Raw genomic sequence first — 24058 nt, 5'->3', positions numbered from 1 at the left:
TATCTTTCCAACATAAGGTGCAATTTGCTGCCGCATTATAGGACACGTCTCTTGTTCACTAATGTTCCTTCATTAGCATGGTGCTGCATCCACCTGTGAGCCTCTAAGCTCAGTGTGCTGGCGTGATCAGGGCCAACACACTTACAAATAATCACAATATATGCAGCAAAAATATCCCAAATGGTGGGCAAAACATTGTCATCTACAAAAAAAATTGTCTTTGTTACTTTAAATTATTCCCGTAGTCTTAAATATATATATATATTGGAATTCTCTTCATCTCTGATACTGAATATTCTTCTTCATTACTTAGTTCGATATGACTAAACTCAGGTGTGACCACTTGTGCAACATGAAGTCTCGCAATACGTCTATTTCACAACTAACACAACTCATGAGTAATCTATCATGAGTTTCTATCAGCGATTGTTTAATATAAATCAAAACTTTTTTTTTCCCGCTGCTCACATCTATGAGCCGCTGCGTTCCTTACTTCACTTCTTCATAAGTCAATATGATTGTTCACAATGTGGACAGTCGTGGAACACACTTCCTGTTTCTTCGACCTCGGTTACTGAATTAAATCATTTCCGTAATCTCATACGTGAAGGCATCGTCATCTCCACGCATTTCGGTGCTTTACTCAAATGTGAGCAATTGTAATACGAACAGAGTACCAACAGCCGCCTCCCATAATGGTCTGGGATTGAGTGGGTTGCAGGCGATTGTGGCAGGGGATGGTGATAGGAAGGATGTGATTTTGGACATCAGGAGGAAGATTGATCGGTGTGTGCGTGGGGGGATGGATCTGGAGTTGGCGTGGGTCCCCAGTCACAGTGGCATTTTGGGTAATGAGTTGGTGGATTTGGCGGCGGGTATGAGGAGAGGAGCGGTTGATGTGAGGATACCTTTGAGTGTGGATGAGGTGAAGGCTGTGGTGGTGAAGCGGGTTATGGATGAGTGGCAGGAGAGGTGGGAGAGTGGGGTGAAGGGCAATTGGATGTTTGGTGTTCGTGAGAAAGTGTCTGTGAAGGTGGATGCAGGGAAACTGGAATGGAGGAGGAGGGAGGAGGTGACGCTGAAACGGTTGAGGATAGGGCATGTGTGGCTGAATGACAGTCTGTTTCAAGTGGGGAAGCGTGAGTCGAGGGACTGTGCGGTGTGTGGGGTGCCTGAGACTGTGGGACATTTTCTGCTTGCGTGTGAGAGGCATGTTGAGGAGAGAGAGTTGATGAGGGTTCGGTTGTCTGCGCTGGGAGTGGCTGAACTGAGTGGGAAGGCTTTGCTGGGAGGAGTCGGGGTGAGGGGCAGGGAGAGGAGCAGTGTGCTGCTGGATTTTGTGGGGCAGACGGGGTGGTGGGAGGAGTTATGAGAATGTGAGGGCTGTGTGTAAGATTGGTGGGGTCGGTGCACATCATCCTTTTGGATGGGGAAACGCCTGCGTGGGTCTGCCCACGCATTCGATAATTTGAAAGAAACCTCTTCATGTTGCTTCTGAACTCGCTGCCGCGGCACGCTGCACATTTCCCAAACAATTACTGATGGCAGTAGTCTGACATTTATTTCTCTGAGTGAACCTCCTTTAAAACATAATGGGGCACTATATCATTGTTGATACAGCAGCGTCTACGGATCTTGCTGCCTCATGGACCTTGTTGCCTTTCCTGTGTACATGAACATGGAGCTGCTCCAGGTCACCCTAGAGCTGCATGGGCTGGAGTACCACGATAGGTAACAGGAGGCATTGGAGAGGAAGAGGAGGAGGATGCTGGTTGAACGAAGCCACCACACAAGGCGTGCGGCCCAATCCCGCAAAAGGGCCACCCCAAGGGACCCTTACAGACACACAAATCCACACCCTGTACTGCATGAACAGCGAGACGATAACAGAACTTCTCAACCATATCCAGGAGGACATAGGGAGCAGGATCAGAATCAGGATTGCCATACCACCGTTGGCCAAGCTGGTGTCCGTCCTGCACTTTTTGGTCACGGGCACACTTGAGCACTCAGTGAGCCAACTGCATGGCATTTCGCAGCCTGCCTCCTCCAGAGTGCTGGGTTGGGTGCTAGATCCATTCCTGCTCCATGTGGGCCAGCACATTTCCCTCCCCACCACCCAGGCACAGGTGAATGCCACCAAGACACAGTTCTACAAAATTGCAGGTATGCCCAATATGGTGGCAGCCCTGGATTGTACACATGCAGAGCTGGTGGCCCCCCCAGTGGTGACACTCTTAGTCCAAAGTTGTCCCTCCACCTCTGGCTGTGCCCACTTTGTGGTCCATGGATGCTCGTCTACGTGTCATTGAGCAGCACCAGTCTGCCATGGCCAAACTTACAGGCCAGCTTCTCCAGTAAATGCACAAAATGTGCGAGTGCATGCAGGGGTGCAGCCGTAGGATGGCCCGGTCTCTTGGCCATGCCACCACCACCATGGTCACTCTTGGCCAGAGAGTGCTGGAGCACACCGACTCCTCCTCGGCCAGTGCCGAGGTGATCAACCAGGCAATACAGCTGACCCTGCAGCACATGCAGGCCCACGGGTCAGAGGCCTCCACTTCTGTGACCCCCACAGAGGGCGCCCTGCCTGGAACCCAGGGTGCCGCTCTCAGCGCCTCTTAACTGGAAAGTCGCAGGTGAGCCCCATGCCCAGGAGGCACAGGAAATAACTGTTGGATAATGACAGGGGGCGTACACTGTGTGTGTTTGGGGAGGGTGTATAGATGGTGGGTGTTTGAAGAGGGTGTGTAGAGGGTGGGGAGTTGGGCAGCTATTTTTGTGCAGTGTATTTCAGATATCACATTCACACATAAATCAAATTTTGTACATTAGCGCACCCTCAGAATGGTGTAGACATCTGAAGTGGGCCTTCCACAGGCCCGAAGTGACATGAACTCAAAAAAATAATTAAAAACAGCTTTATTTGCACATATAATCTGTAGCCCTAAAATGTATTAATGGGACAGACACTTTAAGACAGACTTTAACATAATGCATACAACGCGTACTGTTATTTTGCATTGCATTACGTCAGCCCTGTAACCTAAACACGTGAGGGACAGCGCCTTAGTGGCAAAGCTTTTGTAAGTCCTGCAGCTCAGCCAATGACAAGGAAATGGTGCATTTCCTGCCCTAGCAGGCAGGTTAACCACAAACGGTCAGTTGGCAGCTTTTAGCATTGCACAGTTAATTCTTATCTGATGCAGAAATTGCCCAGTTAACAAACAAGGCTCCCGTAACCAATCTTTACTGGCTAACGGGTAAGACAATGTCACCTTTCAATAACAGAAGGCCTTGAAGCATAGTTAACAAATGAACGTGTTGCTGTAATGTTACAGAGTTCTACCTCTGATCTGCCACCCTTTACGTTTGAAAAAAGTAGATATGATGAATCCACACATGCAGGGCGGCCATTTTCCTATAAATAAATAGTTAGCCCAGTAAACAGGGATGGACCGCTGTGGAGGGCCAGCAGACTTGCTTGCTCGTTGAACCCGAAGGGGCTGGGGAGGAGGAGTAGCAGCAGAAGAGCGAGAAAGCCAGTTCCAGCTAAGCAGAGCCTGTCATCCCCAGAAGGAGCCGTTGGATTTGAAGCAAGCCCCTCTCTAAACATGAGTGATAATGGATTTCCCTACGTGCAAAAGAGAGACTAGAGGCATGTAGCGTGGTTTAGTATAGCACGAGATATGTATTTTCCATGCTTCTGAAATGAACATATCTGCTTTTGCTTTAGCTTGTTTAATAAGGATAAGAACCCCCAGCAGATAGGGGATCATATTAAATGCATTAAAATGATGATTCTCTTGTCAAGTGTATATCTCTGAATGAGTCCAAGAACCTTAATTTCCTGAGCATGTATGTTTAATTATGTTGTTAAGCACATGAGCCAATGCCTGTCTTTTAGCACTGAAAGAAGGCCCATGGTGTTTTAAACATAAATGACTGATGACCAGTGGTTTGTTGCCACATCCTTGAGAGAAGTGGAAAAAAGGGGACTGTGGGAGAGACTAATAGGCAATCACAACAGGTGGCACCCACCCAGTTGGGAGTTTTTACAGATGACAGTAGAATTGCTAATAATAACCTCAGCCACCATAAACGGACCAGGAAAAATATTTTTTCTAAAAAAGCTTTTTTAATAACAAAGAGGGTAGGTGGGTACAGAGGATGGCACATCTGGAAATCAATATTCCTATCCATTGTAGGAGAGCTGTGCATGATTGGCTCGGGTTATCAAACTGTTAGGGACCAAATATAAACTTTACAGTAGCAATTGGCCAATTGGGATGTCTGTCCGCCGAATCATTATTCACTTACTTGAAAACCCCAGCCAACAAGGTGTGCAATGTTTATGCCCTCTCCTGATAAGGGGATACTTAAATGCCGTCCAATATCAATATCACCCATACTGGTTTCCTGCATTGGCTTTAGCACATAGAAATAGTGTCAACTGGTTTGGAGGTAATCTAGTTGATCCACAAACAAATTCTAGGCATGGACCATTAGCGACACCCAACCTGTCACTAGAATTCGTAGCCTGTTTTCATCCAAATCGCAGAGGACCCTTTTTACAAACAGGCTATCACCTCCTGGCTGCACATTTTGACACTGTGAGTAACCTTGCATTACAATATGCTGCACAAAATGGCATAGCGCCTTCCCAGCAGCCACAAGGACAGGCAGACACAGGAGGAGTGCAGCTACAGACATTGAAAATTATATTAGGGTCATGGCCTTCCAAAAATGAGGACATACCCAAGTGGTATTCAGAAAAGCTGGGACCCAGGTGGCACTCCGTCTATCACATCTTTAGTATCAATATTGACAGACATTATGGGAACACAGGGCGTTGCCTCCGTCATGAACTTAGGCTTCCAATAATTATCAAATGGTTGAGAGCATAATTGTATCTTTTTTGAAAGGAGAGCCTGCAAGATTAGAAGTTCATAGAAAAGTGTCCCAATTGAATGAACAGGGAAAAAGGGAGACATTTGGGGACATAGTGACTGCCACTTATCAGTCACTAGGCAGAGATCCCCTAGGCTTGGGACCTGCAGAGGCACAGAAAAATGCTAACAAGGATAGTAAGTAAGACAAGGTGACACACCAGCAAGGAAGCCCTCAAGAGGAAGGGGATCTGTTCATGGGAAAAGGGGTGGTAGACAAAGAGAAAACAGCTTCCCCTGATAGAGGAAGAAAAATACCCAAAGAATGAGAGAACTACAGGAGATAGGGATGCCCAGTAGTGGCAAGGAACTCACAGGGGTAGACGACCTTGGGGTAAACCAAGAGGGCAAACCCATTTTAGACCAACAGACTATGATTTCAGAGACAGAAAACAAATGAGAAGTCCCCAAAAATATGGCACTAGGGATCATCTAATTACTCACAGGTGAGGCCACCATACTGTTCTAAAACTGAGGGGGAAGGACGTGAAAGTTGAGAAAAAATACACTGCAGCCCTGCAAGTTTTACAGAATGCAGAGTCCACACACTCATCAAATCATTCCCAACACTAAGCGACACGCTGACTGGATAGAGGTCCTGTTAGTCTCTGGGTCTGATATTTCCATATTCGAATGCAGCCACAAGGCACTGTTGGAGCATTCAAAGGCACATAGAAATGTACAAATAACTACACCCAATGGGCAGACATTAGCAAATAATGAAGTGTATTTTGTAACGATTCAGCTGGAGGGTGAACATCCCAAAGAGATTGTAGCATTGTTTTGGCCACAATTACATATTCAATATAAAGGTCTTTTAGCTTTTCAAGATTTTCCACCATTGTATGTGAGACAAGCACCAACAGGTAAGGAAGTGGTGATAAATGCCTTTTCATCAGTATGCACAAGACTGGGCAGCACTGGCAGCAGTGCAGCTGTTTAAAAACCATGTAGGGCATGATATGAAATGTTCAGCGCATGTGATCCCAGTGCTAAAACCAGCCCCACCTCAGAGGCAGTATCTGGTTAAGCCACAAGCAATGGCACACATACTAACCATAGTGGACCAATTAATGCACCAAGGGCTAATTATTTATTTTATTTATTTTTTGAATTTGTAAAGCGCACTCCAGCCCAAAGGCATCGAGGCACTGTTGCATGAGATTGTCTTGGTTACAAGTAAGAAGGCTTGGTTCAGGGTTCTTGCTCAGGGTTACATACATAGAGCGGGCAGCCGACAATAGGAATTTCTTAGGATAAATACACAAATGGTTCAAGATCGCTAATAGTTACAAATACATTGAACCTAACAATAAATAAGGTAGAATTGCATACATAGGTGGTTACAGATATACAGTATAATACAGTAACATCAGCAAGAGCAGGAGTTGCTAAGTTATACAAATAGCATAGTTTTTATCGCTTTGCAAAAGGCTAAGTGTGAGTCAATCCTCCTAATATGGGGGGGGGTAGAGTGTTCCAGTGGGTTGCGACCATGGTAGGGAAGTTAGAGCCTCCTGCGTGAACTCTCTGGGATTTAGGGGTGGCAATTCAATTAGTGTAGGCCGATCTGATGGATCTTACTGAAATTGGCTTGGCTATTCTTTGAACCAGATAGAGAGGTACCAGATTATGGACAAATTTGTGCGTAAAGGCAAGAGTTTTAAAGATGATCCTCTCTTTAACGGGAAGCCAGTGAACCTGTTTCCTGTTCTCAGAGGTATGGTCCCTTTTGGAAATACCAGTGGCAGCCCTGAGAGCATTGTTTTGTACCGTTTGGAGCTTGGAGCAATTGGAGCATTATGAAGCAAGCAAGCCCACATAACAGCTCGGTTTTGCCGGTTTTTAAACTAGATGGTACTTACCGTTTTTATTATGGATTATAGAATTTTAAATGCACATTGTAAGACAGAGGCAGTGCAAAATCAGTACAGCTTGGAACTTCTAGCGAATTTACACAGATGCAAATATAAAACAAACCTTCATCTAATTAATGGATATTTTACACAACCCTTACGTGTGGAAAGCCAGAAATAAACTGCATTTACCTTTAAGGGAACACACTTCCAATTCACTAGAATACTGCAGGGGTATAAGAATTTGCCCAGGACATTCTCAAGTAGAATAGAGAGTTTATTAGCAGAAATCCCTAATTGTTGGCAATATCTAAACAACATTTACATCACCCATGAGAATCTCAATGAACACTTGCAACAAGTAGACTTAGTCATTCGCACATTGGCTGCAAAACGGTACCTGATCAACTTCAAGAAATCAAGAATAGGTCATTGTGAGGTTACCTTCTTTGGTTTTACTCTTACAGATGAGGGCAGAGGCTTGTCAGCAGATTTTCTTGAGAAGTGTACCAGGAAACGACTTCCTAACATACTTAGGCATTTGCAGGCCATTTGAGGGCTTTCAAATGTTGGCAGATCCTATGTGTCTAATGTTGCCGAGCTAGTGAAACCATTGTATGCTATAATAAAACCAAATTTCAAAACAGCACATATTGTACTCATTGATGTCACAAACTGGTCCTTTGCAAGACAGAAGCACAGAAAAGGATTTAGAAATACATCTGTTGGTGGGCTTTCACATACAAAGTTTGTAATTCAGGAGAGACTAAACCAAAACGTATAAGTCACATGTGTATTCCACAACCGAATTAAGATTTACACCTGTCTTCAGTTCAGATGATCATCCAGAAAGAAAGGCCCCAGGCCCTGAATAGAACTATACACATAAATACACTGTTAGTTCAACTTGAGGCTGCCACAAGAGCTAGCGTGCCCAATGCAAAGGCATTACACACTAGATGGATTCAATGGTCAGCATCTCAACATGCTCCAGATGTGAAATATAATTATAAAGCAGAATTGCTAAGAATGAGTGGTTTGACTTGGACAATGGCTACAGAGCCAGACATGTCATTGCCTGCTATGTCATTGTTTGATTATTGCCAAATACTTTACTGTGATGGCTCTGCCATACCAGCTGTTGCAACACGTTCCAAGTATGCGGCTGCATGTACAGGACATTTTACACATGAAGAACAATTTAAGCACCTGGGAGATATGTCCCCGCAGACTGCTAAATTGCATGGTGTCACGGCTGAGGGTCAGAGGTGCAGTCCAGCACACAAGACATCATCATTGACATTTAGTCACAGTGTTATAATAGTTTCACTGTCTGTATCTTTCTGTTTACTGTGTATTCCCACTGAATATTTTATGTAACATGACCCCTGTCGTGCCTAACCTCGACAGTAGGATTTATATTGTGTTGACTCTATGTACTTAACGGCAAGGAATACAACTTGCTGATATATGTGTCGCAATCTATATTGCTCCATGTGTTCGAAAATTGGTGTTCTGTTGTACTACTAAGAAAACATGTATTTACGTTTTGAATAAAAATGAAAATGAAACATGTTGAAACAACTACAGTGTGTGACCAGATGTTATTCACATGATCTGTGTCTTTAGTCGTGCTACAGGGGATTGTGTTGGTCTCACTGACCCGCTCAATTGTATCTGATGATAATATAGCCCTCCTGGGCAGAATAGGGGTCATTACCAGGAGCCCCCGTATTGATCAGCGCACAAGACGGACAAACAATACATAGCATTAGCTATGCTAAAGACATGGCCAAAAGATAGCAAGAACCAAAGTGTACTTTAAAATGGACAATCAAGCCATATAAAAGGCTTCTCTGCCCTTTCTGCAGGGCAATCGCCTATCGAACTATGTTTCCCAGCAACACCTGGGCCCAGCACTAAAATAAAGCCACGTTGGGAGTGACTATGGGTCACTTCATGCACGAGTGTCCGTCTAAACCCAAGTCGCAGGGAAATACCTTGGCTCAGCTGTCGTAGGCGTCACCAAGTCGAGCCTGGGCAGTAAGGGAATCCCATCCATTGGCGACGCCAATTAGGCACCACATGTTGCACTCTCTGGCCTATTGTTTTTTCTAGATCGGAGCCTCCCAGTTACCATACTAATGGATTCGGGGGCCAAATGGGATTTTAGCAATGCGTCCTATGCTGCCAATATAGGGGTCCCCCTTTGTCGTAAAAACGAACCAGAAGCCATCAGTGCGGTGGCCAGCACCCCTCTGTGTTCCGGTCCCATAACGAAATGCACGCAGAAGTTGAAACTTTGGTCGCCACACCACAGTTTGGCCTGATACTAGGACTCCCATGGATCAAGAAACATGACCCATAAATCCAGTGGTGAGCTGGAATTATTCAGCTAACCTCCACTGTTTGTCAGGAGCAGTGTATACAAGCAGCTCCGGAGCCCTTTGGTTTGGGACATGCCGTGCAGAGCCTTCGAAGCCAAGGTGGTTTGGCCAGACGTGATAGACCTTAGTACCTGAACCCAAGAATACCGTGACTTTCATGATGTCTTCAGCAAACAGGCAGCAGAAACATTACCACCCCATCAGCCGTTTGACTGCTGCATAGATCTAGAGCCCAGTGCAGTATTGGCTTGTAGCCATGTCTATGTCCTGACCGCAGCGGAAACCGAACACTTATGTGAGTATATTGAAGCCAATCCACCGTAACAGGTTTATCAGTCACTCCAACTCAACGGTTTCTTCATCCCTCTTTTTGTCCCAAAGAAAACCGAGGACCTTCGCACATGCATAGAGTACCGCGGTATCAACAGCATCACCATCAGAAAACGTTATTCGCTTCCCCTTATTCCGGGTTTTGTTAGACCAAGTGAGACGTGCATCCATATACATGAAGCTGGACCTAAGAGGTGCCTACCACCTGTTGCATGTGCATGCTGGGGATGAATGAAAAACCACCTTCCAGACTAAGTGTGGTCTTTACGAATATCAGGTTATGCCATTTGGTCTCTCCACCGTGCCCGCGCCTTCAAGCAGTTCTTAGACGAGGTCCTTTGCGAATACCTCAACGTTTTCATTGTCATGTATATCAATGATATACTCATCTACTTCCGGAACATGCAGGACCACGTCAAGCATGTCAGAGCTGTGCTGCAGCCGGTGAGAGACCTCTTTTTTTGCCAAACTGGCAAAATGCTAATTTCATCGCACCACAGTCATATTCCTGGGACACTTCTGGACCCCGTCAGGCATGCAGAGGGATCGTCGAGAAGTGCAAACCTTCCTAGATTGGCCTGCCCCCACTTCTGTAAAGGACATCCAACACTTCCTAGAGTTCACCCACTTTAATAGGCGATTCATTAAATACTTTTCTGAGTTGGTCACACCAATAACAAAACTGCTTAGGAAGGGGCAGAAATGTTGTTGGGATAACGCAGCAGACCACACGTTCCAGCAATTAAAAGCTGCATTCACTGCTGCTCCGGTCCTAAGAGACCCTGATCTGGCACACCCATTTATCGTGGAAACTGACTTGTCAACTTATGCCTTGCGGGCTGTGCTCTCTCAAAGGGATCCACAGACCAGGTTGCTCCATCCAGTAGCATACAACTCCCATAAGCTGTTACCAGCTGAAGCCAATTATACCTTAGCTGACTGGGAATTGCTGGCAGTCAAGTTCACCTTTGAGGAGTGGTGGCATTACCTCCTAGGAGCATACCACACCGTGATTGTGATGACAGAACACTGTAACCTGTAGTTCATTAAGACCACAAAAACCTCACGCCAGCTCTGTTGGGCACTTTTTTTTGGTGATTTTGACTTCCTAATTACATACAGGCCAGGGACTGATAATCGCAATGCAGATGTTCTTTCACCCTGGATAGGGTACCCACTCAGGACCCTCAGTCCATCGTTCCCACGGGTCAAATTGTGGGGACTACAACAACTGCAAACTTCTTTGAGGCCGTATGAAAAGCCATGTCGGTTAAAGTTTGAAAATCAGTATGAGTTCTCCCCGAGCCAAACGATGCACAGCACATGTATGTTGCAGATTCAGTCGTTTTTGACAGAGAACACTTTTCAAACACGACTGAACAAACATGGCAGGAAACTGTCCCTCTGTGGAACACGTGGGGTCAGCAAATATGGCAAATCAAAGGTGTTCACACGTTAGACATGCCATGCAGATTCCCACATTTGGTGTATTTTTAATATTATACACAGTTCCCGAGCACTTGCTATAATAGGGACTTGAGCTTCTACCCTCATTGGAAGAGGGAAGAAGGTGAGTTCTGGAGTGCGTCCTATAGAGAAGAAAAGGCACGCAATTGCAGCGATATGCAGTGTTTATTTTGAATGAATACATTTTCGAAACCTCTTTCCTTAATAATTATTTATATAAATACTTATATATCGAATGCTTTATATATTGAAATAATTAATCTCAAAAACCTATTAATATACTAATATTTTTTAATAAATGTATTAATAATATGCTATCATTTTAACTTATTAAATAAATAAAAGTTTATTTCGTTACAATATCTTTTTCATCCACTTGGTATCACTGTTTTGTTCATTTTTCATGTGGATGTAAAGGATCCATTGCGGCCATTTCGGATTTCCACCGGCGTAGTCAATGGAGCGTTTCTCTGGAGAACCTGCTTTTCTTGGGGGTTTTTTGGCTGTTTATTTTGTTTTTTGGTTCATTTTCCTTGGATTGTTTGCACCTTTTTGGATGGATTTTGCGTTTTGTTTGCGGATTTCATGGAATGCTACTTGGATTTTTGTATGGTTTTTCAATGGTTTTCCTGGAGTGTGTGGTGGATCTGTTATGGTTTTTCATTACTTTTTCAGTACTTTCTAGCACTTTTTCTGTTCTTGGATTTTTGGGTTTTTTCTTTCTACTGGATGGATTGCACTTTCTCGGATTTCCATGTGGAATCTTGCATTAACTGAGTTTTCGAGTTTGCAGTGGTAAGTGTTCATTCATTGTTTTAACAGTTTATGTTAAAAGCAATACTGTTGTACGTAGTGAAACTGTATTTTAGAATCATGTCAATTTATCTAATGTATACTGTAATGTTTTAAATATTAATATTTTACTGCAGACTAATGTTTTAAACTTACCCGTATATTTCATTACCTTTATTCTGTTTTGGGAATTGAATCTCCTCTGGCACTATCATTAGCCAAGTCACTGTGGTGAATTTGCTCAGAACGTTTGCATTTACCGTTTCTAGAGTTTGAAAACCTTCATCCTCATTGTGGTGGTTTCTCAGACTTATCAATGCTATATTGATATTGGGGTTTTTCGGTAAACATGTTTAGGTATTTAAACTGCTTTCACTTTGTTAATAGAAATTCGGTAAATGTGTATTTGGTAAATAATTTTCTGTAAAACATTCATTCGATATATCGTTTTCGAAGTAAAGACATGTAACCAATGGCAGCAAGTATATTACCTATTCATCAGGAATCCCTGTATTGTCGGCGGTTCAAGCAAATTAATGCAATAAAAGAAAAGCAGGAACAAGTGTGGGCCCATATAGGGCTTGGAATTCCCTTAACACATCCCTGACACAAGCTATATCAATAGGTAAGCTGTCCCAAGGAATGCTTTCACACTATCACCTGAGTGAGGTGATACCATCTCTAGATAATTCAATGAAAGAAGAGAATTGGACAGCTATCATGCAGACAGTGCTGCTCTGAGGCACACACAGAGTGGGCGAGTCTGGAGATCAGCTAGCACCACCTCTGACCCTAGGATACCTTATGAGGTGGGACAAGCGTCAGTAACAGGTATAACTTACACTTGGTCACAAGCAATAATGCAAGTCCTGCAGTCTGAAAGTGAGGCAGTGCAACAAGGATTCCATGCATCAGATTCTAATGATCAAGCACTGGAGCAGGGCTTCTATGCCCTAAGGGATATCATTACAGATGTAGTAGGATTGGTTCAAAATAACCTGTGTACCATTAGAAGCGACCAAGAAGCAGCAGTAAGTCTTTCTGTTGTAACAGACCTCTTGGGCACTCTTAGCAGAGGACTCCCAGATTGGAATGTGATTTCATGGCCACAACAAATACATGCACTTAACTTATCCAGAATTGCAATATGCCAGGCATGGTCATGCTCTACCTTCTGTTAACTTAGTGTACTTTCATGCTCTAGCTTCTGTTAGTTTAGTGTGCTTGCAAGAAGGTTTTGTAGCATCATCTGCCTGAGTACCGGGATTGACTAATTTAATTTTACATGGTGGTTTCAATATTCCCCTTCAAACTACACCTTCCCTGATTGATCAGGAACTACATTCCTGGGGTAATTTGCACTTGATTAATGGCACATGGATCAGGGAGGACTATGCAGTATCTTATTCACATGCCTGTGTTTTACCTTCAAGTCCTAAAAATAACACTGTACTCATTATGTGAATGCCAAGGTTACACTTGCATAGTGTGTGTGCATCTGGCACCAGTAAATTACACTGAAGGCACACTACATGTTACACCAATTGCATTTTTCCACAGTCAAGTATATAGCTTGTGAAATGGCTTGTATCTTGTTCAGTTCAATAAAACCAGTTATAATGTTAAAGTTGGGGTACCAGCCTTAGTCACTGTAAGTACACAAGTGAAATGTTGTGGGTTTATTTTGAATCCACCCAGGCCATTGGGATTCAAATTCCTACCCTGGCCAATCCTCAAGTTAAGACCCTTACAGTTTCCAAAATTGAGCTTGCATTAGATCACTGACTTATTTACCATTTGGGTCTCTGTGGGGACTACTGCTAATACTTGGACGTTCTCATTTATGCTGCTGTAGACACTGAATCATGGATGTTCGCGTCATGAAGCACCTTGAAACGACCTGGTTTTGGTTCAAAGCTGAACTATGCAGACGCCTGGGGTACCAACAATGTGTGCAATTTCAAAAGCATTTGATCTTTTCATTGATCAGGAACAAGCCGACGGTGTTAGGCATTGCTAGATGTGTGGCGTGTTCCAAGGAGTCGCTTCTCGCCAAGAACATGGGAGACAGAATCTCACCATCCAAAATTGCATTGTGAAAAGCTTGACTCTCCAAGACTCTGTCCGTGCACATAGAAGTGTATGGGATCTAGAGATTCTTCCTTCAAGTGTTCAATTGTGATTGTATTGAAATCCCTCCAGCCACCACAGCTCACCATGGGATTGTGTCAGGGAAAAGGAAACTGCTCAGAGGACAAAAACAACGATTATGTCCAGATGTATCCTGTGAAACCAACACAGAAGCAAGTGGAACAAATGGGGCTCAAGTCACAAAGCCTGATTCAGCCATGCACGAGATGACACTGGCTTCCTCGCTAACGCTGGCTCCCAAGGAGCAAACCAATTCGAGACAAGAGATGGGTACTTCTGGTTCCAGGAGTACATGACATAATAAGGCAATGCCCATGTCCTTGCAAAAATCTGGAATGGAAATTCGTTTTCCTTCACCAGTTTGTTTCCTGACACGCATCAAGAGAAGATTAGCAGCAAACCCTGAGTTGAGAAAGCCTGAAATACTGCTGAATCCGCCACTATTGGCATCACAATCTGGGTCCAATGAACTGAAAATATACTGAATTACAACTCAAAGCCAAGTTTAAGCACACATCATACTTACGTATTGGATAACCTCTACTTACAAATCACTGTGGGTGACAGAGGGATTTGCGTATTGGTCTACCTCATGGATCACCAATTTAAACTGTGGACAATTTACGCAAGCAGACATAAGCTCAAGCTCACACATTCCATGGCCTGGTGTATAAGAAAGTCAGGAGCCAATTTGCGCTGGATGTTCATTTCTAATAGGTTCTCAAAGTCCCCCCCTCACCCCAAACCTCCCCTCCCCCCCGGCTCACATCAAGGCTATGGCCAGCAATAGGAATTGGAATTAACCTTTATACCTCACATTAAATACATGTAATCATTCATGTTTTTTCTTGGCTATAATCAGTAATAACAATTGGAATTAATCTGAATACCTCAAAATTGAATACATGTGTTCACTTATGTTTTTATTTTCTCTTAGCCATAGCCACTGGTAGAAATTACTCTGAATGCTTCCAGTTACAAGCATTTATTCATTTATGTTTTTCTTAGCACCAACAAAATGTTTCTAGGTGCTCATGTATGCACTCTGCAACTCATTTATTTGGATATGCAGTGATAATTAATCACAATTGCTATGATGTGCATGCTTTACTTTTTCCACAAATATAGGAGGCTTGTTTTGCAAATATAGCTCCTAAAAGCATCAGTAAGGTTTTCAAAGCACGACAGATCTCTGATCAATTACTACTTTCTTGAGGGGGTGACATGAACTCAGAATAATTTAACCTGTAGCCCTAAAATGTTTCAATGGTGCAGAGACTTTAACATAATGCATACAATGTTTACTGCTATTTTGCATTGCATTACCTCAGCCATGTAATCTAAACACGTGAGGGACTGGGCCTTAGCGGCAAAGCATTCGTAAGTCCTGCCACTCATCCATTGAAAAGGAAATGGTACGTTTCCTGCCCTAGCAGGCAGGCTAACTACAAACGGTCAGTTGGCAGCTTCTGGCTAACGAGTAAGAAGATATCACCTTTCAATAACAGAAGGCCTTCTAATATAGTTTACAAATGTACATGTTTCTGTAATGTTACAGAGGTCTACCTCTGATGTGCCACCATTTACTGTTGAAAAAAGCGGATATGACAAATCCACACAAATAGTTAGCCCAGCAAACAGGGACAGACAGACGCAGAGAGCCAGTAGACTTGCATGCTCATTGAAGCCGGAGGACTGGGGAGGAGGAGTAGAAGCAGAAGAGCAAGACAGCCAGCTCCAGCTATGCAAAGCCTGTCAACCACAGAAGGAGCCATTGGCTTTAAAGCAAGCCCCTCTCTAAACGTGAGTAATAATGGAATTCCTCTTGTGCAATAGAGACTAGATGTGCGTAGTGTAGTATAGTATTGTCAGAGATGTATTTCCCATGCTTTTGAACTGAACACCACTTGGTCAATTATCTGAACATTCAATATGCTGTTTGCTTACATGACAATATTGTTAGTAGGAATAATCGTATGTCATGTTATATCTGCTTTCACTTTAGCTTGTTTATTAAAATGATGGCTCTCTTGTCAAGCTCCATACTCCACAACTTGTGCTATTTACTAACTTTGCAGACGATACCCAGCTAATAATAGAACTATGCAGGTGTCATAACAAACATAGTTCAGAAACATCTACAACGTAATCGAGGCCTGGATGAAAACAAACTGGCTCTGCTTAAATAGCAGCAAAACAGAGCTCATGATCTTTGAATCCATCCAGGCCAGGGCCAAAATCAGCCCAGATTACGCTGAGTTTACTATAAAAAAACTCCAATATCCCAGTTGCTACCAAAGTAAAAACACTGGGTGTGTATTTGAAAATTACGCTAGGAGCAAATGCTCACATAGCTTACCTTAAGAAAAACTGCAGATGCTACGAAAGATTACTCTGGCACATAAGACCAGTTGTAAACGAAAAAACTTGTTTCACAATTGCCAGAGCCATCATTCTTTCGAGGCTTGACTATGGAAATGCCTTGTGACTGGTAGCTAGCAAAGGTTGCATAGCCCAATGCCAAGTCATTACAAATTACGCGGTTAGGGTCATCAAGAGAAAATCTAGAAGAGACTATGACTGATGACCAGTGGTTCATTGTCACATCCTCGAGAGAGGTGGAGATAATGGGCCTGTGGTCGAGCCTAATAGGTAATCATGCCAGAAGGTGTGCTCTATGGTCACCCTAGTCTGGACATGGGCCCTGTTGTATGCCACTTCCACTTCCACTTCAGAGGGGTCATCAGCCACAGTAGCTGCAGGTATCCAGAATCACCTACACATAAAGACTGCTGATCTACGGATTTGCTGCCTGTTACAGCAGCATCTTCATACACAGTCTGTGCATGCATCTCCCATGTGTCTTTGCACCAAAATGTTTCCCATTCCAGTCGTTGCATGTGGATTGCATTGCTCAGGGGGATGTCCAGTCTGGCATGCTGACCACATGGCGCAGGAGTGCATCCAGCACCTGACACAGCACTCTGGAGAAGGCAGGATGCGAAATGCCATGCAGGTGACTCACTGAGTGCTGGAGTGTGCCTGTGGCCAAGAAGTGCAGGACTGATACCAGCTTGACCAACGGTGATATGGCTATCCTGATGCCGAATCTGCTCCCTATGTCCTCCTAGATGTGGGTGAGGAGTTCTGTTATCGTCTCCCTGTTTAGGTGTACAGGGTGAGGATTTGTGTGTCTGCGAGGGACCATGGTGTGGCCCTTTTGCAGGGTATGGCCGCATGCCTTGCGTGACATCGCCTTTCAAACAGAATCCTCTTCTTCTTGTCCTCCTCCTCCTCTCCAATGCCTCCTGGTGTCTCTGGTGTTCCTCCAGCCCCTGCAGCTCTAGGATACCTGGAGCAGCTCCATGTCCATGTACACTGTGATGAGTGATGATTGACAGCATGGTTGTGTAGGGAAGCGTTGTTGAGGAAAGTGTGGTCCTTTTTTACTCTTCCTGTGTGCATTGGGTTCACCTGGGTGGATTGGGTGCACCTGTGGCCTCATATCCATTACCTGTGCGCATTTACTGCCTGCTATGAGGTGTAGGTATCTCTGCCTTCGTTTTGCAGTTATTACCGGCTAAAAGCACCGGGATTGCCGGTGTTTTCCTTCTCATAATTGGCCGGTTATACTATTGTGCCGGTAATACAGGTGCTGGTATTCCCGGTGATGGGTATATCAGCACTGGTAACACCGGCAAGGGTGTTACCGCCAACTCGTAATTGCACGGAATGGTAAGAGTACCGGTATTCGACACACCCAAGACTACATGACCTTCCGCAAAGCTCTAAAAACCTGGCTCTTTCCATAAAACCCCCTAAGACCTTGTAAGGCGACTGAGACCTGCAGCCTAACAACAAATGTTCAACGAGATCAGGAGCAATGACGCCACCGAAAGCGCCAATTAAGTCACTAATATGTTTACTCTGAACGCAGCAATCGCAAACGCGCACCTGAAATCCGGAATACTGTGCTTGTTAGATCAAAACTCCACCCTGACTCTCACCTCTCTCTTCACTATGCTTACTCTCTACACAAACACACAATTATAGAGCAGCTACAACCCTCGATAAATTCCACCTAGCTGCTCACATACGAACAATACTGCATTAAAACCTCAACACTCTGATAAAACGCAGTTATACCAACCAAATTCGGGCGTAGCTGCACACATACGTGTCCTATACAGGCCTAACGCAGCCAAAACCCAGTCTTGGTGACCTCCCTCCAGACTGCACAAATTCAACTGATATCAAGTACCACCACACCTAATACTAGAATGCAGCTACCATTGCATCAGCTGCGCACATAATCGGTGAACCCAAGCCCCCTATTGCACCCTACTCCCTCGACTGACCTGGACTACTGTCCCCGAGGGCGTTCAACCTACCAGCACTTTGAGGTCATATCAATGATATATAGAGCGCTATTTAAATGCCAAATAACAACATAACATAACCAGAATTGTCTGCACTTTTACAGTATACCGAAAAGCGGGTAAGGAGCCCCATTATTGTCTGGTTTTCAGCTTTTGTTATACCTTTGTTAGGTGCAAAAAGAAAAGACACAACATTTTTTACAAATGAACACTGGCTGCATGCCACTCTTAACACCAGTGAAACTGCACGGGAATGCAGTGGGATATATGGTGCTTGTATCTGGCCACGCCCATTGTGCTTAGATTATGAACATGCTACCTGCAGTAGTATAGTTTAAATACATTACCCCCGAGGGAAAAAGGGGCATCCCAGAAACATATGGCATGGGAATGTTTGGCAGTGACCCAGTCAGTGTTCAGTGCAGTTAAATGGTATCTGGAAGTAAGACGTTATGAATACCTTGATTTATTGAGCATTAAAACATCAAATACATGTTTACTATTATTTTTTATTCAAAGTGTTTCTTTTTTAAAGTGCACTGTACATGGAACAGCAGCATGAACCAAACGCAGTTGCATTAATGTGGTATAAAAGTGAGCAGAAAGCCATCTATAACCGCAAATAGACTTGATACCGCAGACTGAACTAGCACCTAAAAAAAACCATGGCAGACGTTCTAGACACGAGCTGCGCAGCAGCTTTTTCTGAAAATAAGTTTGTTGAGAGTTGTGTCACACTCATCAAATCTAGTTGTCGAGCTGAGTGGCATTATCTATGAACTGACACAACTGGCACCAACACTTTAATTCCGAGGGGGGCATGGCTCTGCCAGATTAGTAAGGGCGATTGGGCCTCATTCCGAGTATGGCGGTAAGGGATAGCGGCCACCGGTAACGAGACCGGTGGCGGTATTCCCTTACCGCCATACTCCGAGTTCCCTCTGCGCTCTCGCCTTTAACGCCTGCTTTGAGCAGGTGTTAAAGTCGATGGCGCAAAGGGGCCTCTAAGCCAATAACGGTGACCGTAATGAACGGTCACCGTTATTTGCATCTTCCCCATTCCCATTGAGCCCTATGGGGGCTCATTTGGGAATGGGGAAGAGCCTTGGTGAATGGGGAATTACCGCCCCGCCAACCTTGGAATGGGGCGGTGATTCCGCCATCCAGCAAGGCGCTGCCGTTCCGGGTACGGCGTCAACCAAGGCGTTAATAGCGCCTTTGGTTAGCGCCGTACTCGGAATGAGGCCCATTGCCTTTGCATGCCAAGCAGTGCTTAATTTGTGGGGGTGGTTGCCGGTGCCCAACACCGGCACTCTTTTTTTGGCACCGGAACTCATGCGGGGCCAGCGCATGTGCAATTGCTTTGTTTGTTCTTCCACTTTCCTTTGATTATAAATTATTGGGATTTGTCATTCTGATCTGGATCTCTCTCGTGCTTGCAGGTTGCAGGCCATGGCTGGCTGGGTTTTTCCAATGCTTTCCGCCAGACTCCCGCAGTCTCTTCTGACCTGACATGAGAGGAGGACATGCAGCTATAGCACTGCAGGCGAGCACCCCTTTCTAAACTAATACAAAGCCGTGAATCCCGTGAAAAGTCGATGTGACCCTTTCACTGTGGACCCTGTTGTTTTCTGATGATGTACACCTCCAATGTGAGGATCACACAGAGACAAGCCCACGTGGCATTTAGCAGTATAAGCCCAATACCTGTGGCATTCATAGCTCCACAGTTAAGGCATCAGTCTACCCTGAACCCCGTCCTGATGAAGGCCGTGTTCAAAGACAGGGCACACTTAGCCCTCTGAAAAGCGGCTGAAACACCTGGTGTAGACCCACTACTCCCTTAAGCTACAGCATATTCAGGCTGTTCACACAAGCAAAATGTTATTTTGTGTTACTACATTTGTTCTACATGTTTTTAGAATTGTATGTTAAATCTGTGCACATTGTTATGTGAATCTGCTGACAAATTCCATTTGTTTTTGGTCTATGTTATACACACAGTATTAGGAGTTCGTTCCGAAATGTTTTGGTTCAGTGTGTGTTTTCAAAAAACTTTTCTCCCTGTTCAGGTGTAGCTAACCTGTTTTTGATGTCTTTCTCTGAATCATTTATTCTCAATATAAAAACAAGTGATTTTTACCTCTACTAGAGAGTAGTGAAGAGTGATTCCTTTTTTTTATATATGCAGAGGTCAAACTGTTGTTTTTGTCTGGGAGTGTATATTTGAGCATAACGTCCTTGGACCTATTCATTTGTATATTTTGTTCTGGGCCTGGGAGGTGCCTGCAATAGCAATGGACAACAAACTGCTAAAAACAGCCAATGAAAACTACCATTCTGTTGTTACTATGCAGCTTTTGATACATTCTGTATAGTAACACAGAATGTGCAGTTTTCATTGGCTGTTCTTCTGAGCCAGTGAAATTACATGGTGACGTGTTGTTGTTGCCACAGGAGGCAGCACGACGCCACCTTCATTTTATGAGTTACTGTGAAGTGAAGGTGTCGAGGCGTGGCGTAATCGGTCCTGACTTGTGAGAGAGAGAGCCTACCCTGCTGCACTGCGTGGTGCGGCCTAGTTGCTTCCTGGGGCCCCTTATGTCTGCTTTTTCATTTGTGCAGGTGCCAGTGTGCGCACCCGGCCCTGCCCACCCTGAGGCCTGAAAGGATACCAAGTCCCAGCCGGCAAATCAGGTAAATCACTTGTTGCGTGCGGTGCAGCCTGAGTCTGTCACGGCCAAGTGATCAGGCGGCAAGGAAGGCCCAGGTCGGGGCCCGTCCACGCCCGGTCTTCTGTCTCTGTGACCTGCGTGAAGTGTGCTGCTGACTGCAGTCTTTGCCAGGCCCAGGCCAATTTCTGTGATCAGGGGCTGCCGGCAGCCGCAGACTGAGTCGGATGACTCTGCCGCGTGTGGCCGGGCCCGTGGATTGTGCCCAAAATTATGTGTTTTACTTTTTTCTTTGAAAGCCTGACCTTCCGTGGGGCCGGTGGCCGGGGCCCCGCCCCACGGAAGGTAGGTTTTAAAAGATATAACTTATTTTGAGTGGCGGCTGTGGCCCATCACTTTGAAAGTGATGGACCCCAGCCGCCCAAATATACGTTTTTTCTTTTAAAATCTTACCTTCCGGGGGCCGCTCCGCCATGTACCTATTTTTGTCATCTTCAGGCTCAGCATGGCCGTGGCGGTGGTGGCCCCACAGAAGGTAGCCTAAGTGATTGAGGCAAGGCAGGGAAAAGCCCAGGACCGGGCGGGGCACGGGCGGCAACGTGGTCCCACTAGTGTCTGTCACAAAAGGAATTAATTGTTGTTTGCAACTTTGGCCACTTTTTCATTGGTGCCAAGCCCGACTCGAGACAATTGTATGCCCCAGTCCGATATAGGATAGCATTCATCTAAGCGAAACATGAACTGTGAATTTTTGCCTGGGTGTTTCCGTTCTTCTTTTTAATGTTATCGGCCTCATTAGTTCACAAACGAGCTTCAGAGAGGGGACCCGGAACGGTGCACGTATTGGCTGAAACCAAACCAGCTGCACTTCGCGAGAAAAGCCCATGCAAAGACGAACTGCTGAAATGCCATTTCAGGCTTAAAGATACACAAATGGAAACTAGACGGGGATAAACATGGTGCACGTACCCACTAATATGTCTTCATAAATAAAAGCACTAGTTGAGTATTCGTGTATAATTCTCAACCGTCTTTTGCTGTCATTTTTTTACATAATTCCAGCGCATGTTTTCTATCCTGATGTATGGTTTAAACACCAGATGTGGCCCCTTAACCTGGGTACAATACGCTCCGAGCATGTGCTCCGAATGAAAGCACATGCAATCCTCAGATAGGGAGGTGGGTGTCTGTTACATCCCGAAGTTTAGTGAAGTATGTCAAGAACATGTCCGTGGGAAGAAGATATCCGAATATGCATTCTCCTCTGGCGCCTGAATATTGGGTGACAAAACATATTTCGTTTTTTAATATGTGTTAAGGTGGAAAGAGGCCCTAAAGCAGAAGTAGCACAGGCCGTTGATTTCACAGCTATGTCTTGCAGAAATGACTTTTTCCAAGTTATACAACACCATGCTCATGCTTGAAGGAAGGGTGAAGGGGGATGCATTTATGAGATGTGATGACTGATAAGGGCTTGAGAGGAAATTGATTACACAAAACACCTGGAAGAGGTGACTGAAGAACGGGCTGAGGGGAGGGTGCTCTTCCTGGAGGTAACCGATTTACAATACTTGGTGTACTTTAACAGACACATTAGGGGCCCGCATTAAGGGGCCAATATTTTTTGGGGACTGGCACCTATTTTTTTACAAATTAAGCACTGATGCCAAGGGCAGGGGCATCTGTATATGTTATACGAAAGTTGGTGCTAGAACATTTCTCACCCCTTTATCTGCGTATCGGGCCGCGGCAGTGGCAGGCACATTGTATGTCAGCAAGCTTTGGGGATCTTTTGATTTAGGTCAGCAAGAGGCAACTGAAAGATATTTTTTAGTCCATTCCCTTCCTCAAGGGTGAGGTTGTAGCACCCAGGATCTGGGCTACTGATGAGCTAGCGCGCTGCAAGGATCACTTGTCTGTGATTTAGGGTTGGTCGAGGTCTGACTCCTTGACCTAGCTGTCCTACATGAGGGGTGTGTTGGTTACGCTGGGGCAGCGGGGCCTCTGGGATTACCAGCAGGTTAACATTATGGGGAGTTTAATGCAGGTAATTTAGGAGGAGTCTCGGGCCTTGCCCTTCCCTAGCACTAAAGTGAGTTTGCAATATATGGTGCTGGGGATTCCGCCTCTGAATTCTGTAATGGGTCCCTGGGGCAACGGGTGCTTTCCAGCATGCCATGTAGCTGCGACGCAACCTCCTTGGAAACTAAGATTCACTTCCTGTTCCTCTGAGCCAGATACAGATCATTGAAGACAAGATGGATGAAGCCCCTTCTGATTAACGAGGGAGTTAGAAGCGTGAGGTTGGCTTTGCTCTACGCCATCAATGCCAACTCTTACTTAGTCACCTTTGCAAAGGCTAACTTTGTGTGGAGAGCCTGGAAGTTTAGGAGTTATCAAATTTACTCTGCGCATTCTTAAGGTGGTCTTGTGCGTCGTGCCAGGCAACCCTATCTGCTTTTTTAATTTGTTTTCCTTGAATGTGATTTTTAGTGGTATATGTTTTGTTCATTTGTCCCATAATTGTAAAAGCTATTTTCTGCGAAACAATACAGATGACTTGATTTACAATAACATACTTGTATTCGCCATGAACTGTGTCATAGCAGTCACGATTTCACATCTATGAAACCAGTGTTTTTTTTTTCTACGTCTAGCATTGGTCCATTCATTGTCAGATGATGTCGTTTCCCTGTCAAGTCACAGTAGTGTACTCCATCACCACCCTTGCAATGGAGACTATAACAATCTGGTAGCAGTAGCTATGTTGCTAGAACGATCTACAGCACATTCCAAAAGTGATGCTCTTACCACCCTACAATGCATTGTGCTGCTTAAATATATTTTTACAAATATAAACATCTAAAAAAACAAAATTGCAACGTTTTAATGATTAATAACTGAAGGGATTTCATAAATCACAATGTCACCGTGAGTATATAGCCTGAGAATGCAGGGAAATGTACTCACTTTAATGTATGCAGGCCCATAGACACAGGCTGCTGATGGGCGCCTTCTTAAGTATAATGGGCGTTTCCAGCACTTTACCAGTACAAGCCATTTACTAGGGAGTCA

The 24058-nt window shown here is 44.6% G+C and overlaps 1 protein-coding gene across 5 annotated transcripts in view; it reads right to left on the bottom strand.

Annotated features, from left to right (window-relative positions):
- The window catches only part of ENTREP3 (endosomal transmembrane epsin interactor 3), a 528225-nt gene that overhangs the window by 138084 nt on the left and 366083 nt on the right, over positions 1-24058 (bottom strand). The gene's annotated exons all lie outside the window — the stretch shown is intronic.

Source organism: Ambystoma mexicanum, chromosome 1p, assembly GCF_040938575.1.
Source record: "Ambystoma mexicanum isolate Mex_15411 chromosome 1p, UKY_AmexF1_1, whole genome shotgun sequence".
In the NCBI taxonomy this organism is placed as follows: Eukaryota; Metazoa; Chordata; class Amphibia; order Caudata; family Ambystomatidae; genus Ambystoma; species Ambystoma mexicanum.
This window is presented reverse-complemented; position numbering and strand designations above follow the sequence as displayed.